The sequence below is a fragment of the Lolium rigidum genome, chromosome 1 (genome assembly GCF_022539505.1).
Source record: "Lolium rigidum isolate FL_2022 chromosome 1, APGP_CSIRO_Lrig_0.1, whole genome shotgun sequence".
In the NCBI taxonomy this organism is placed as follows: Eukaryota; Viridiplantae; Streptophyta; class Magnoliopsida; order Poales; family Poaceae; genus Lolium; species Lolium rigidum.
In genome coordinates, this window is record NC_061508.1 from 149,301,942 (window position 1) to 149,314,002 (window position 12,061).

Below are 12,061 nucleotides of genomic sequence, written 5' to 3' on the forward strand. Positions count from 1 at the left end.
ATGTACTACATGATATCTAAAATGAAGTCGGTGTCAGGCTAACAAGCAGGGTGCGGCGTCGTTGCTTGACGTGAGTCGGTGTGATGCCATCACAAGATGAAGTGCATGGTCCATGTGATCTGGATTAGGGGATCTTATATTTACTAATTGGAGGCACCATAAAAGCCTCCACGTTAAGCCACATCATTAGGATAATCTAAAACAATTAGATCAAAAATTAAGGGCTACGATTAGCCAAGAAGGTTTCAATTTATAATGTCACGGAAGTAGTTACGATAGACACGTTACCTAGACACATAGTTTGTTTTTCCACACAAAAAAATGTAAACATGTTATTTGTTTAATAATATTACGTACCGGACAGATTGCCGCTGTTAGTCGTTCGACTTGCAAGGCTAAAAAGTTGAGGTCCATAGAGTCCCACCTATACACGCCTCCCCAGATCATATACATGTGCGGCTCAAGACCATCTATCTGAGTTTTTTTTCCTTACGATAAGGACATTGGCTATCTTATATTTAAAACGAATCACAGGGTACGATCGGGAATCAAACCAACCAATACATGTACGATCGGAAATCAGGAAACCTTCGTTTGAAGGACTCGCGGAATTAACCTCCACCTATTGTGTCTCCATGGGAACTTTTAAAATGCATGCATGCCTACAGATATAATCTCTATATAATGCCAGTTTTCTTGCCGATCAAAACAACAAAAGCTCTAAAACCTTTCTCCCTTGGTCGTTGCATCTTCTCCATCTTCTCCAGGCGATCACGACGCGCCGGCCGCGACACCAACTTTCCACCCTTGATTGTTGCATCTTCTCCAGGGATCACGACGTGCCGGCCGCGACACCGCCTGCCAACTTACCAACGCCTCAAGCAACAGACCGACTTGCCGCCTTTCCAGGTTTGGATACAAAAGCTATCATGTAACAGTATGAAGCATACTCATCCAAATATCTGTAACTATCTAATTTGATTGATGTTTCAGTTCAATGGTGAAATCTGCAATGACATGGAAAGCCTTGCGTGAGATTCAAGCTACCAGTAGAGGAAAGGAAATAACAATCAAGGCAAGAGTAGCAAGACTATGGGATTCAGTATTGATTAATACTGGTGAATTAGTTAGTCTTGATATGATCCTTATTGATCAAGAGGTATAAAGGTTCTCTTATTGCAACTACAAATTTTCTAACTTATTTCAAATGATATTGTTTGAATCACCATGCTAATTACAAGTACACCAGGGGACCATGGTGCATGGAGTTATCAGCAAGGCCTACGCTGCGAAGTTCAGACCATTGATTCTAGAAGGCAATGTGTATACCATTACAAATGTGAGGGTCATGCCAGCCCCACCTAAATTTCGACCAGTAGAAAATGACAAAATAATCAACTTCTCTCCCACAACCAATATAGAGGAGATCAAAGATAAAGAAGACATCCCAAAGCATGGTTTCAACTTTTCAAGCATAGAGGTGCTTTCTACAAGAGTAGGTGTTGACATTTATCTCTCAGGTATGATATTACAAGTTTTTTTTTGTAGATACCTATCTCCTTTTTTGTGGGACATGTCATCTAAAATTCATGTTTTAACAGATGTTATAGGAATTGCAGCATACATAGGACCAATTGAAGAAAGTCAAACATCTTTTGGAACCTCGAAATATCGTGATATTCTACTTTGGGTCGAGTATGTGAAACAAATACGACATATTTCCAACCAAGGTGCTCAAGTTATATCTTTATAATTATTTTACTTTTTGCTAACAGAGATCAAGAAGTCAAAGTTAGATTATGGGGTGCCAAATCTGAACTAATTGATGCCAGGTCAACAGGAGATGTCATTATAATTACATCTACAACAGTCAAGAAATATGGAAGTATGTCTTCTCTTAAATTTGTTCACTCATTTTGTCATCTTACTTCTTGGTATTGCATATAAGCATAGTTATTATTTAAACCAATATGCAGGATATTCTCTATCGTCAAATAGTGCAACTGAAGTGTATATTAATTTGCCTATTCCTGAGACTATGGATATACAGAACAGGTAACGAAATTCCAGTACATATGTTTTCATTTAAATATATTATATATATATATCACTTCCATGATGAATATTTTCTCTATCAAAATAGCATCTGTTCCCAGGAAAATAATACGAAAGAATTCCATATGGAGGAAGGGCATCTAAAAGGGACAATGGAAGAGCAAATGAGCTATAACAGAAAAACTTTACAAGAGTTAAATGATATTATATTTAGCTCATCAAATCAGGTTTGCAAACGATTAATAATCATGCATTCACTCAATAATGTACACATATTTATCTCATAAATCTGCAGGGAAGAATATTTACCGTGGAGGCAGTAATTGATGAAGTTAATACAAGATATAGCTGGTACTACATATCATGTAGCAAAGATAACTGCAAGAAGCAACTTGAAAAGAAAAATGATCACTATTACTGCAGCAAATGTGATAGGAAAGCTGAAGCCAAACCAAGGTAAAAGAGTTCAACAGAAACCATCTTAGCAATTTTGTAAGGTTTTTTTTTCAAATTAATTACTTACATAATTTGCAGATATAAGGTGAAGCTTGAAATAAGTGATCCAACTGCATCTGCATCTTGCGTTCTTTTTGATAAAGAAGCTCAACAGTTAATCAATGAGCCGGCAGAAAACATGGTTGTGTCATCTTCCAATGAAAGTAATGAGCTTCCAAGACCAATCCAAGCGATCTGTGGGAAGATGATAATTTTTCAGTTCCGATTGACGGACTACAATTTTGAAAGCTGTAGACCAGACTACACAGTATCAAAAATATTTCTCCTGGATGACAAAATTTCATCTATGAAGATTGAGAATCATGATAAGGTATAATATTTACAGATTTTCTTCCATTATGTTACATTCCTCACATTTATAACTTATATGCACTATCTAATTCAACAAAATTCTATTGAATACAAAATCTCTTATCCTCTGTAGAGAAACTCGAAGAAAACTTCCAAATGTGTTGTCATTAAAAAGGAGCCCAAAGAAGATATTGAAGATGTAGATATATGCGAAGATGACGATGATGAAGAAGAAGCATTCAAAGTGATACGCAGGAGTAAAAGGATAGAAAGGAATCAGAAGCATGTTGTTCATCTTGATGAAGATGAAGAATCGGGAGTCCAATTCAACAGCCAAAGGTCGAGAAGAAGACGAGCCTAGCAAATATTGGTGACGGATGAAGACAACAAACAATGTGGATATGAGAAAATTTATTGTTAGAATATAAACTATAGATCACTAGGTAGTGGAGGACAAGAATATTACTATTCTATATTACCAGAACTATTTATAGATAAATTCATGATTGATCAACTACGATTTTTTTCTTTTAACTGAATACATGAGTTATTCTCCTTTCTATTTCGCTTGGGAGAAAAAATTTCTTACATAGATCATGTATAAAATTTATATAAAACAAGATAGGCATTACCAATATACCTAAATGTCAAGCCAAAGCATCTTTGTGCTTTAAGTAGGATAGATAAGCTGACGAAGAGAAGTGCAACCATCAGGTCTAGCCATCCATAGTAGAACCAGATGGCTTGCTACAAAACCTACAGATATGCAAAACTTTAGTTAGCGTTTGAAGTTATTGATCTCGATGGCAGTTGTGTCCCTGAAATTTTACTCCTTCAAAATTATTGAATAAGTTTCTACATGGCAATATTAGACTAATTGAGCTTGGAAGAAAATATTCATTTTGATTTAGGGAGTGTCTAAGTGAGCATTAGTTAATTATCAATCGATTTTAAAAATTCATGCGTACGTGTCAAACAAAAAGTTCACAATGATGTAGCTACTTATTTCGGAGTTACAAAAAATGTGAAGTTTTGCATGAATCGGTAATTGATCTTGGTGCCGACTAAGAGTTAAGAGATTCTAAGTCTGACAAGTTTTCACAAAAAAAAAAAGGAAGAAAATCTAGAATCAGATATACCAACAAAACAACATATTATTATAAATTCATAATTAAAATTCAAGAAAAAAAACTTTACTAGAGATTGAAAATTATCAGATTAGAAAAATCAGATTACCCTGCACCACACTAAGATATGGATGCCCGTATTACATCAGCCATATTATATGTCAAAGAATAGGAGTTTTGGTGTTCCTGTCAGACAAGTTCTCATGTTGAACACGACTCAGATAGGTGTGAACATGAATTTGAGACACGCGTCCAGATATAATAATTAAATACAGTCCATGATAAACAAGTCTTGCAGAGTCCAACCCCAACACGTCTGATTGCCATTATTATATAAGAATATCTATGCATACTTTTTACCCATTAATACTCCAGATCTTCCGACGGACAGGAGACTAAAGAAACGAAGAAGGTGGGATCAAGGTTATGGTAATTGTAATTCATGTTTATCTCACGTTTGTGTTTCTATAATTATGAGCGTCCATGATTTTACAGCACTATACATTAGGTCCGGAGAAGACAAAAGAGTTCTACGCTGTTGCAAAGGGATCGATCAAAACTTCTAAACTCAGCAGCAATAGCCTCGGCCTCCATGTCGAAGAATAATGTGCCTCTGCAACAAAAAGGAAATAAAACCAACCAAAGGTAAAGTACATAATGGTGGCCGAGGCTACTGCAAATAAAGTGTGCACATATGATTCTTAGTATAATATGCAATCTATTTTCATCTTATATTTGGAAAAGAAAAGGTTCTAATAGAGCCTATCGATTTTTTTCCATCTTAATATTTTCACTACTGCAGCTAATAGTTCATAACACATGCAGGGGTACTATCTTGGGCAAAAAAGATGCATCACCTGACAAAACAAAGGTACAACTTTACAAAGATAATTCCATCATTTTCTTAAAAAGATGTTCCACGCATCCTTCAATATTATTAACCTAATGCTCCAAATTAGATTTTCTCAAATTCTCAGGAAAATCCAGAAAATAATGACATAGGGGAAGGCAAAAACATCAGGTGAATTATCAAGCAATTTATATTATCTACCAGATCTATAGTGTCTTAAAACAGTAGAGTAATCTGCAAATAATCTACGGAATACTGTATGCAGACAAGCTGGGTTGAAGCGAAGTCAACCTCCAAATAAAGACAAATATATCAAGCGCCCAAAGTTATTAAAGGTTACATGTAACCAATCGGATATGCATGTCAAGCAAGATGAAGTACATCATCAGAATGGAAGGTAATGCCTTGCATTACGTGTTAACAAGGAAATAGTCCCAGGGGTGTGCTATAGCGTGTAGATATAACTGATCACTATAAAAATATATTGCAGGCTTTTGACAGGCATATATACATCCACTGATGATGTACCTGACCAAACAAGAAAAAAGGTAATAATATACTTATGATCGTATTCTAATTTTGCCAAGTATGGTATGCAGATCAACTTTAATTCCTTTTCCATCCAGGAAATATCTAACAATCATTCTATAGAACTGCATGCTAAAACATCAAACAAGGAGAAAGAAAGGTGCCCACTATCACTATTAACATTATTATTATCATGCCCATTAGTAAGTGTCACTTAAAAAGGACTAAGAACAAGGCATTTGTAATGTTGCAGGACTTCAACAGGTCCAGATAAACGAAACCCACCGAAGAGGAAGCAGACGGTTCATGGAAATCAGTGTAGCAAGCGTGCAAGGTTGGTACAGAGCAAAAATAGTGAGGACCCAACAGTTGATGTACATGCTTCGAGAAAAAGAAGTTTCGCCACAGACTTTGAAGATAGTGATTTGATTGGAAGAAGACAGATGAGTAAGTCCATTCGAGAAAACAGAATAAAGTTACAAGCAATGAAAAAAGTTGGTAAATCCCAGAGCCCTCCAACTGAAGTTTCGAATTTTGGAAAGCCAACTTGCATATGCCCATACTGTCAAGCTATAATGTGGCACCAAGAGAGAAGCAAGCATAACACGAACAAATCAAGGCCGACATTCGGACTCTGTTGCAAGGAAGGGAAAGTTAAATTGCCACCACTGAAAAAGCCACCAGCATACCTTCAGCAGCTACTGAAGTCTAATGAAAAGGGAGATTCGTCAAATTATAGAGAAAATATCAGGAACTATAATTCAATGTTCGCATTTACTTCAATGGGTGGCCAGATTGACTACGAGATTAACGGACAGGGGGTGCCCCTTATGTTTTTCGCTTGAATGGTGCAAACTATCATAAAATTGGCACACTGCTACCTAAAGATAAAGGAAGTCCAAAGTTTGCTCAGTTGTACATTTGTGATACCGAGAATGAGGTAAAGAACAGAATGCAGGCATCAACGTCAAAGGAAAGAAAAACACAGCTGGATGAAGGAATTGTCTCTGGATTACTGGAAATGCTTGATGAGCACAATGAGTTAGTGAAATCATTTCGCATGGCAAGGGATAGGTACAAGCAATCAGATCTGGAAAGTGTTAGGTTGCGGTTAATCGGTAAAAGATCAAACGATGGAAGACAATACAACCTACCAACTGCATCAGAAATAGCTGCACTGATAGTTGGGGAACAAACCGGAGAAAGTTTTGAACGTGATATAATAGTAGAAAACAAAGACAAACAACTCCAGAGAATTTCTGAACTTCATCCAAGCTTTATGTCTATGCAATACCCATTGTTATTCCCTTATGGAGAAGACGGTTTCAGACCAGAAATAGAATTGGAACCCATAAAGGGTTGCACAGGAAAAAGAAAGCATGTTACCATGATGGAGTATTATGCATATCGTATCCAGCAGCGACTAAATCAATCGGTGGTCCTGCAAATGAGTGGCAAGTTGTTCCTTCAGTTCATAGTAGACGCAGCAACATGCATTGAGCAGTGGAGACTGAATTGGTACAAGACGCATCAAGGCACACTTAGGACGGAGCTATATAGCGGCCTGCAAGATGCAATTGATAATGGTGACACGAGATCTGATCAAGTAGGTAAAACAATTATACTACCTTCATCATATAATGGAAGTCGTAGAAATAAAGTGCAGTACTACCAAGATGCTATGGCGATATGTCGATGGGCTGGATATCCAGATCTATTTATCACTTTCACATGCAACCCAAAGTGGCCTGAAATACAGACCATGCTGGACTTCATCCCAGGCCAAAAACCAGAAGATCGTCCAGATATAGTAAATAGAGTGTTCATGATAAAGTTGAATGAACTTATAGAAGACATATACAAAAAGAAACGGTTTGGAAAAGCAATAGCAAGTAAGTCCACCCCGATTTCAACCATTTCCTACCCCAGCTTGACACGTTAGCGTGTCGATTCTGAAAGTATAGAAGTTCAATTTTTCGTATCATTATTTGTTATGAACCATTCAAAAAATAATATGTCAAACTAACACCACACATTGTTGCAGTTGTCTACACCATCGAGTTCCAAAAAAGAGGTCTACCTCATGCACATATACTATTATTTCTTGATCCGAAAGACAGGGATGGTAGCCCCAGAAATATTGACAAAATCATATCAGCTGAGATTCCAGACAAGGATGAGGACCCAGAAGGTTACATGGCAGTTGAAAATTTCATGATGCATGGACCATGTGGACAAGCAAATCACAAATCACCTTGCATGATCAATGGAAAGTGCTCAAAACATTTTCCAAAGAAGTTCTGTGAGGAAACAAGTATCGATGAAGAAGGATTTCATGTATACAGAAGAAGGGATGATGGAAAGACAGTACAAAAAAATGGAGTAGAACTAGATAGCAGCTATGTTGTTCCATACAATAGGTACCTCATAGTCAAGTACCAGGCACACATAAATGTAGAGTGGTGCAATAAGTCGAGATCTATCAAGTACTTATTCAAGTACATACATAAAGGGGAGGATAGAGCAACTGTAATTTTGAGTACTGGGAATAAATATGATGAGATACAAATGTACCTTGATGCACGGTACCTATCTGCAGGCGAAGCATCTTGGCGCATATTTGGATTTGAACTTCAGCATCGACAACCTTCTGTACAGAGATTGCAGTTCCATCTTCCAGATGAACAAATGGTCGTGTTCCCAGACTCAACTGACATTGACAAAATTGTGTCTCGACCTGGCATAGAAAAAACAATGTTCACTGAATGGATGACAGCTAATCAGTTGTATGAGGATGCTCATGATCTAACATACGCAGAGTTTCCAACTAAGTGGACATGGCACGCAAAAACAAAAGAATGGAAACCAAGACAAGGCGGGAAACGATCTATTGGGAGAATTTACTATGCCCACCCAGCAAGTGGTGAGAAATATTACATGAGAATACTACTAAACATTGTCAAAGGATGTAAATCATTTGAAGACATCAAAAAAGTGAATGGTATTATACACCCAAGTTATAAGTCAGCGTGTTATGCCCTTGGATTGCTCGATGATGATAGAGAGTGGGATGATTGTATTAAAGAAGCATCACATTGGGCTTCTGCACACCAAATGCGACAACTTTTTTGCACAATACTTCTATTTTGTGAAGTGTCGGATCCAGGAAAGTTGTGGGAATCTGCATGGGAATTACTCTCTGAGGACATAGAACGGCGTCAGAGGAGAATTTTGAACTTTGAAGCACTTAAGCTTGATGCCCAACAAATAAAAAATCTCACCCTCATAGAGATAGAGACATTGCTAAGGAGAGGTGGAAAGTCGTTAAAAGACTATGAAGGAATTCCTTTACCAGATAGAAACTCATTGCAAGGTCTAGAAAACAGGTTGATCCGTGAAGAGCTTAACTATGACAGAGCTTCTCTTCAAATAGAGAAAGTGGAATTAGTTGCAAAGTTGAATCCAGAACAAGAAAAAGCTTATTATGCAATAGTACAGTCGGTCAGTAACAAACTTGGGAAATTGATATTTGTAAATGGATATGGTGGGACAGGGAAAACATTTCTATGGAAGGCAATCACAACATCCCTCCGATCAGAAGGAAAAATAGTCTTAGCAGTAGCATCCGAGTGCAATAGCAGCGCTTCTTATACCAGGGGAGAACAGCACATTCAAGATTTCACATCCCGCTCAACATCACTGACGAGTCAACATGTGACATCAAGCAAGGATCCGATCTTGCAGATCTACTAAAGAAAACATCATTAATAATATGGGACGAAGCACCTATGGCAAATAAACATTGCTTTGAAGCACTTGACCGGAGTTTGAGAGACATCCTAAGGTTTACAAATGAGAATAGCGAGAGATAGACCATTTGGAGGAATGACGAGTAGTGATGGGGGGTGACTTCGGACAAATCCTTCCAGATAATACCCAAAGGGCGAAGGTCTCATATTGTTGATGCATGTTTAAAACGCTCCTACTTATGGAGGCACTTTGAGGAATACAAGCTCACTAGGAACATGCGCGTTACAGCACTAATAGATACTCCAAAGGAACAAGAGAGGACTGCAGATTTTGCGGACTGGATTCTGAACATAGGCGATGGGTTAATAGGAAATGAGGAAGACGAGGCATGGGTACATATACCTAAAAATATACTCCTGCAGAAAGGAGGGAACCAGTTGGAAACAATCATCAACAGCACATATCCTGACCTATGGACTAACTACACAGATCGAAAATACCTTGAAGAAAGAGCAATATTATGCCCAAGAAACGAGATGGTAAATGAGGTAAATAATTACATCATGAGTAGAATTGATGGAGAAGAGGTAACATACCGAAGCTCAGATACGGTGTGCAAAGCAATGTCCAATACAGAAGATGGAGATCAGATGTACGCATCAGAGTTCTTGAATAGTTTGAAATTCCCTGGAACACCAGACCACATATTACGGCTGAAAGTCGGCCTACCAATAATGCTCTTGCGAAATATCAATCAAAGTGAGGGATTATGCAATGGCACCAGACTAACTATAACACAGCTAAGAAAGGGACAAACATTGGAAATAAGGTCTACATTCCACGAATAATTATGTCACCAAATGAATCAAAATGGCCGTTTGTACTGAAGAGAAGGCAGTATCCAATATCAGTTTGTTTTGCAATGACGATAAATAAGAGCCAGGGACAGTCATTAAAACATGTTGGACTATATTTGCCAAAGCAAGTGTTCACACATGGCCAACTCTATGTAGCAGTGTCTCGAGTCACAAGTAGAGATGGACTTAAGGTTCTCATCTCAGATGAAGAATCTCAACAAAATAATATGGCGAAAAATATTGTGTACAAAGAGATACTTTAGTTCAAGAGAACTTAGAATATATATATATACACTACTCTATGTACGGTTCTTAGGAAGGAAATTATTATGGTTTTTATTTCATTAAATGTACGGTTCTTACAAAGGAATTTAGTATGGATTTTAATGTATTAATCATATATATTTGCAGACCTATGTGGCTACATTTAAATACCGGTCTATTGCACATGGACTTCCAGTTCTAATCTCAGCTTCTTTACTGAAACAGAGCTTACAATATTTCTATTTTACTCTATGTATATGCATCGTCCATGCCATGCATTTATATGGTTGACACTCAGGTAATATCTTCTCCCCGGTATAGATTGGCACACTGCTACCTACATGGCTATTGACAAATCTGAAAAGAGCAACGCAATATTCTGAAAAGGTCAGCATCTTTTGCTCTGCTTTCTTTCTTTAATCTATTCATAACAATTTTCCGCTACTCAAATTCCTTCATCTGCTTTAGAGGAGTGCTCTAGCAAAGACAGAGACAAATACGAACTGAAGTTTCTTGCTTAATTTCAGTTTGGCGTTTCTTCATTGGGTGACAGCTAGGAAAGTGGTTCATAGAAGCTCAAAAAATAACAGGGACTTACAAACTTCATTTCATAGTGTATATAATTATATATACCAGGTGTAAAACTCAGGTATGTACATTGATATGTTTTCCGTTTGAAGCAGCAACATTATAAACTTCATTTCATTTGTTTCCTTTGAGCGTTCGAATCCACAAAATACGGGCGCCACGTCATCCGTATCATCTGGAGTCCGCACCGGAGCCCACGAGCGCTAGGGAATTGATGGCCAATAGGAACACGACGGCATTGTTGGAGCGCTGCGCGGCGTCGGGGATGCGACCAACAGGATTTAAACTATAGGTACGTATCTTCGATTTTTAACTAAGTATATATGAAATAAAGAGAAAACTGACATCTAACAGGGTCGTTGTATAGCAGAGGAACAAACACGCTGAGAATATTCGATGCCAGCTGAAGGCCTTATCTTCTGTAAGTCTCAAAACCACTTCTATATGGAGAAGACTTAGAATTTGAGCAGTTTACAAGAAATTGTTTTTAATAGTTCAAGACATAAAAAATAAGTAGCACTGATACTAGGGTATTTTGATCTGAATTTGCATGCAGTTAAGTGTTGACATCCAAGTTGGTGAGAGTGGGCAAGAACGTGAGAATCACCGTGCGCGACATCTTCATCCAGGTCGGCGCCATGATTGTCTAGGATGGCAATAGCTCAATCGGCAACCTCAACATCATGCTGGGCAGCCTGCACAGCGGCTTCGCCAATCTTTGTGACGTCAACGAGAGCCGCAGCCACATCCGCATCAGGACCGTGGTCCTCCGTCTCTGAATCGCGGTTGGAGTAGAGCTAACGGCAGAAGTCGTTGTGCAACGGAGGGACGAAGCTGGCCGAGATCAGGAACAGCGGAGGCCGCAAAAGCAGGAGGTCAAGTTCCTGGTGCGGAGCCGCCGCTACATCTTGACACCGGGGAACAGCAAAATACAGCCGAGAATGTCAAACAAGCAAGCCTCCACACCTGCTCCTCCTCAATCTCCTTTCCGACCACTGTACATCCAGATCTAGCACCTATTTTGGGGATAGCTAATAGTTGACAGGAACGGGTACTAATGGAGAAGCTGATTGTTATATAAATGCTAGATGGAAATTTCATGATTCTATGAATATTTAATGTACAATACAAAATGCTACTAGGAAGTTTTCTCTAAATAAAAAATATACATGGACGCAAATGTATACTCACGTATCCATCTATTTAGACAAGCTATACTGAATTAAAGACACTAT

The 12,061-nt window shown here is 38.1% G+C and overlaps 1 long non-coding RNA gene across 3 annotated transcripts; it reads right to left on the reverse strand.

The window, feature by feature from the left end:
• Positions 1 to 4,281: 4,281 nt before the first annotated feature.
• Positions 4,282 to 11,753, reverse strand: LOC124682980. 3 transcript variants are annotated; one of them, XR_006996520.1, is made up of 5 exons: positions 11,423 to 11,753; positions 9,714 to 9,804; positions 7,942 to 8,104; positions 6,754 to 6,931; positions 4,282 to 4,602 (listed from the first exon to the last, which is right to left on the reverse strand). It is a non-coding gene; the product is annotated as an uncharacterized LOC124682980 (long non-coding RNA). The 3 variants fall into 3 exon arrangements; XR_006996521.1 differs by lacking the exon at positions 4,282 to 4,602 and having other exon boundaries at positions 6,209 to 6,931; positions 7,957 to 8,104; XR_006996516.1 differs by lacking the exon at positions 4,282 to 4,602 and having other exon boundaries at positions 6,210 to 6,931.
• Between the last annotated feature and the right edge of the window lie 308 nt (positions 11,754 to 12,061).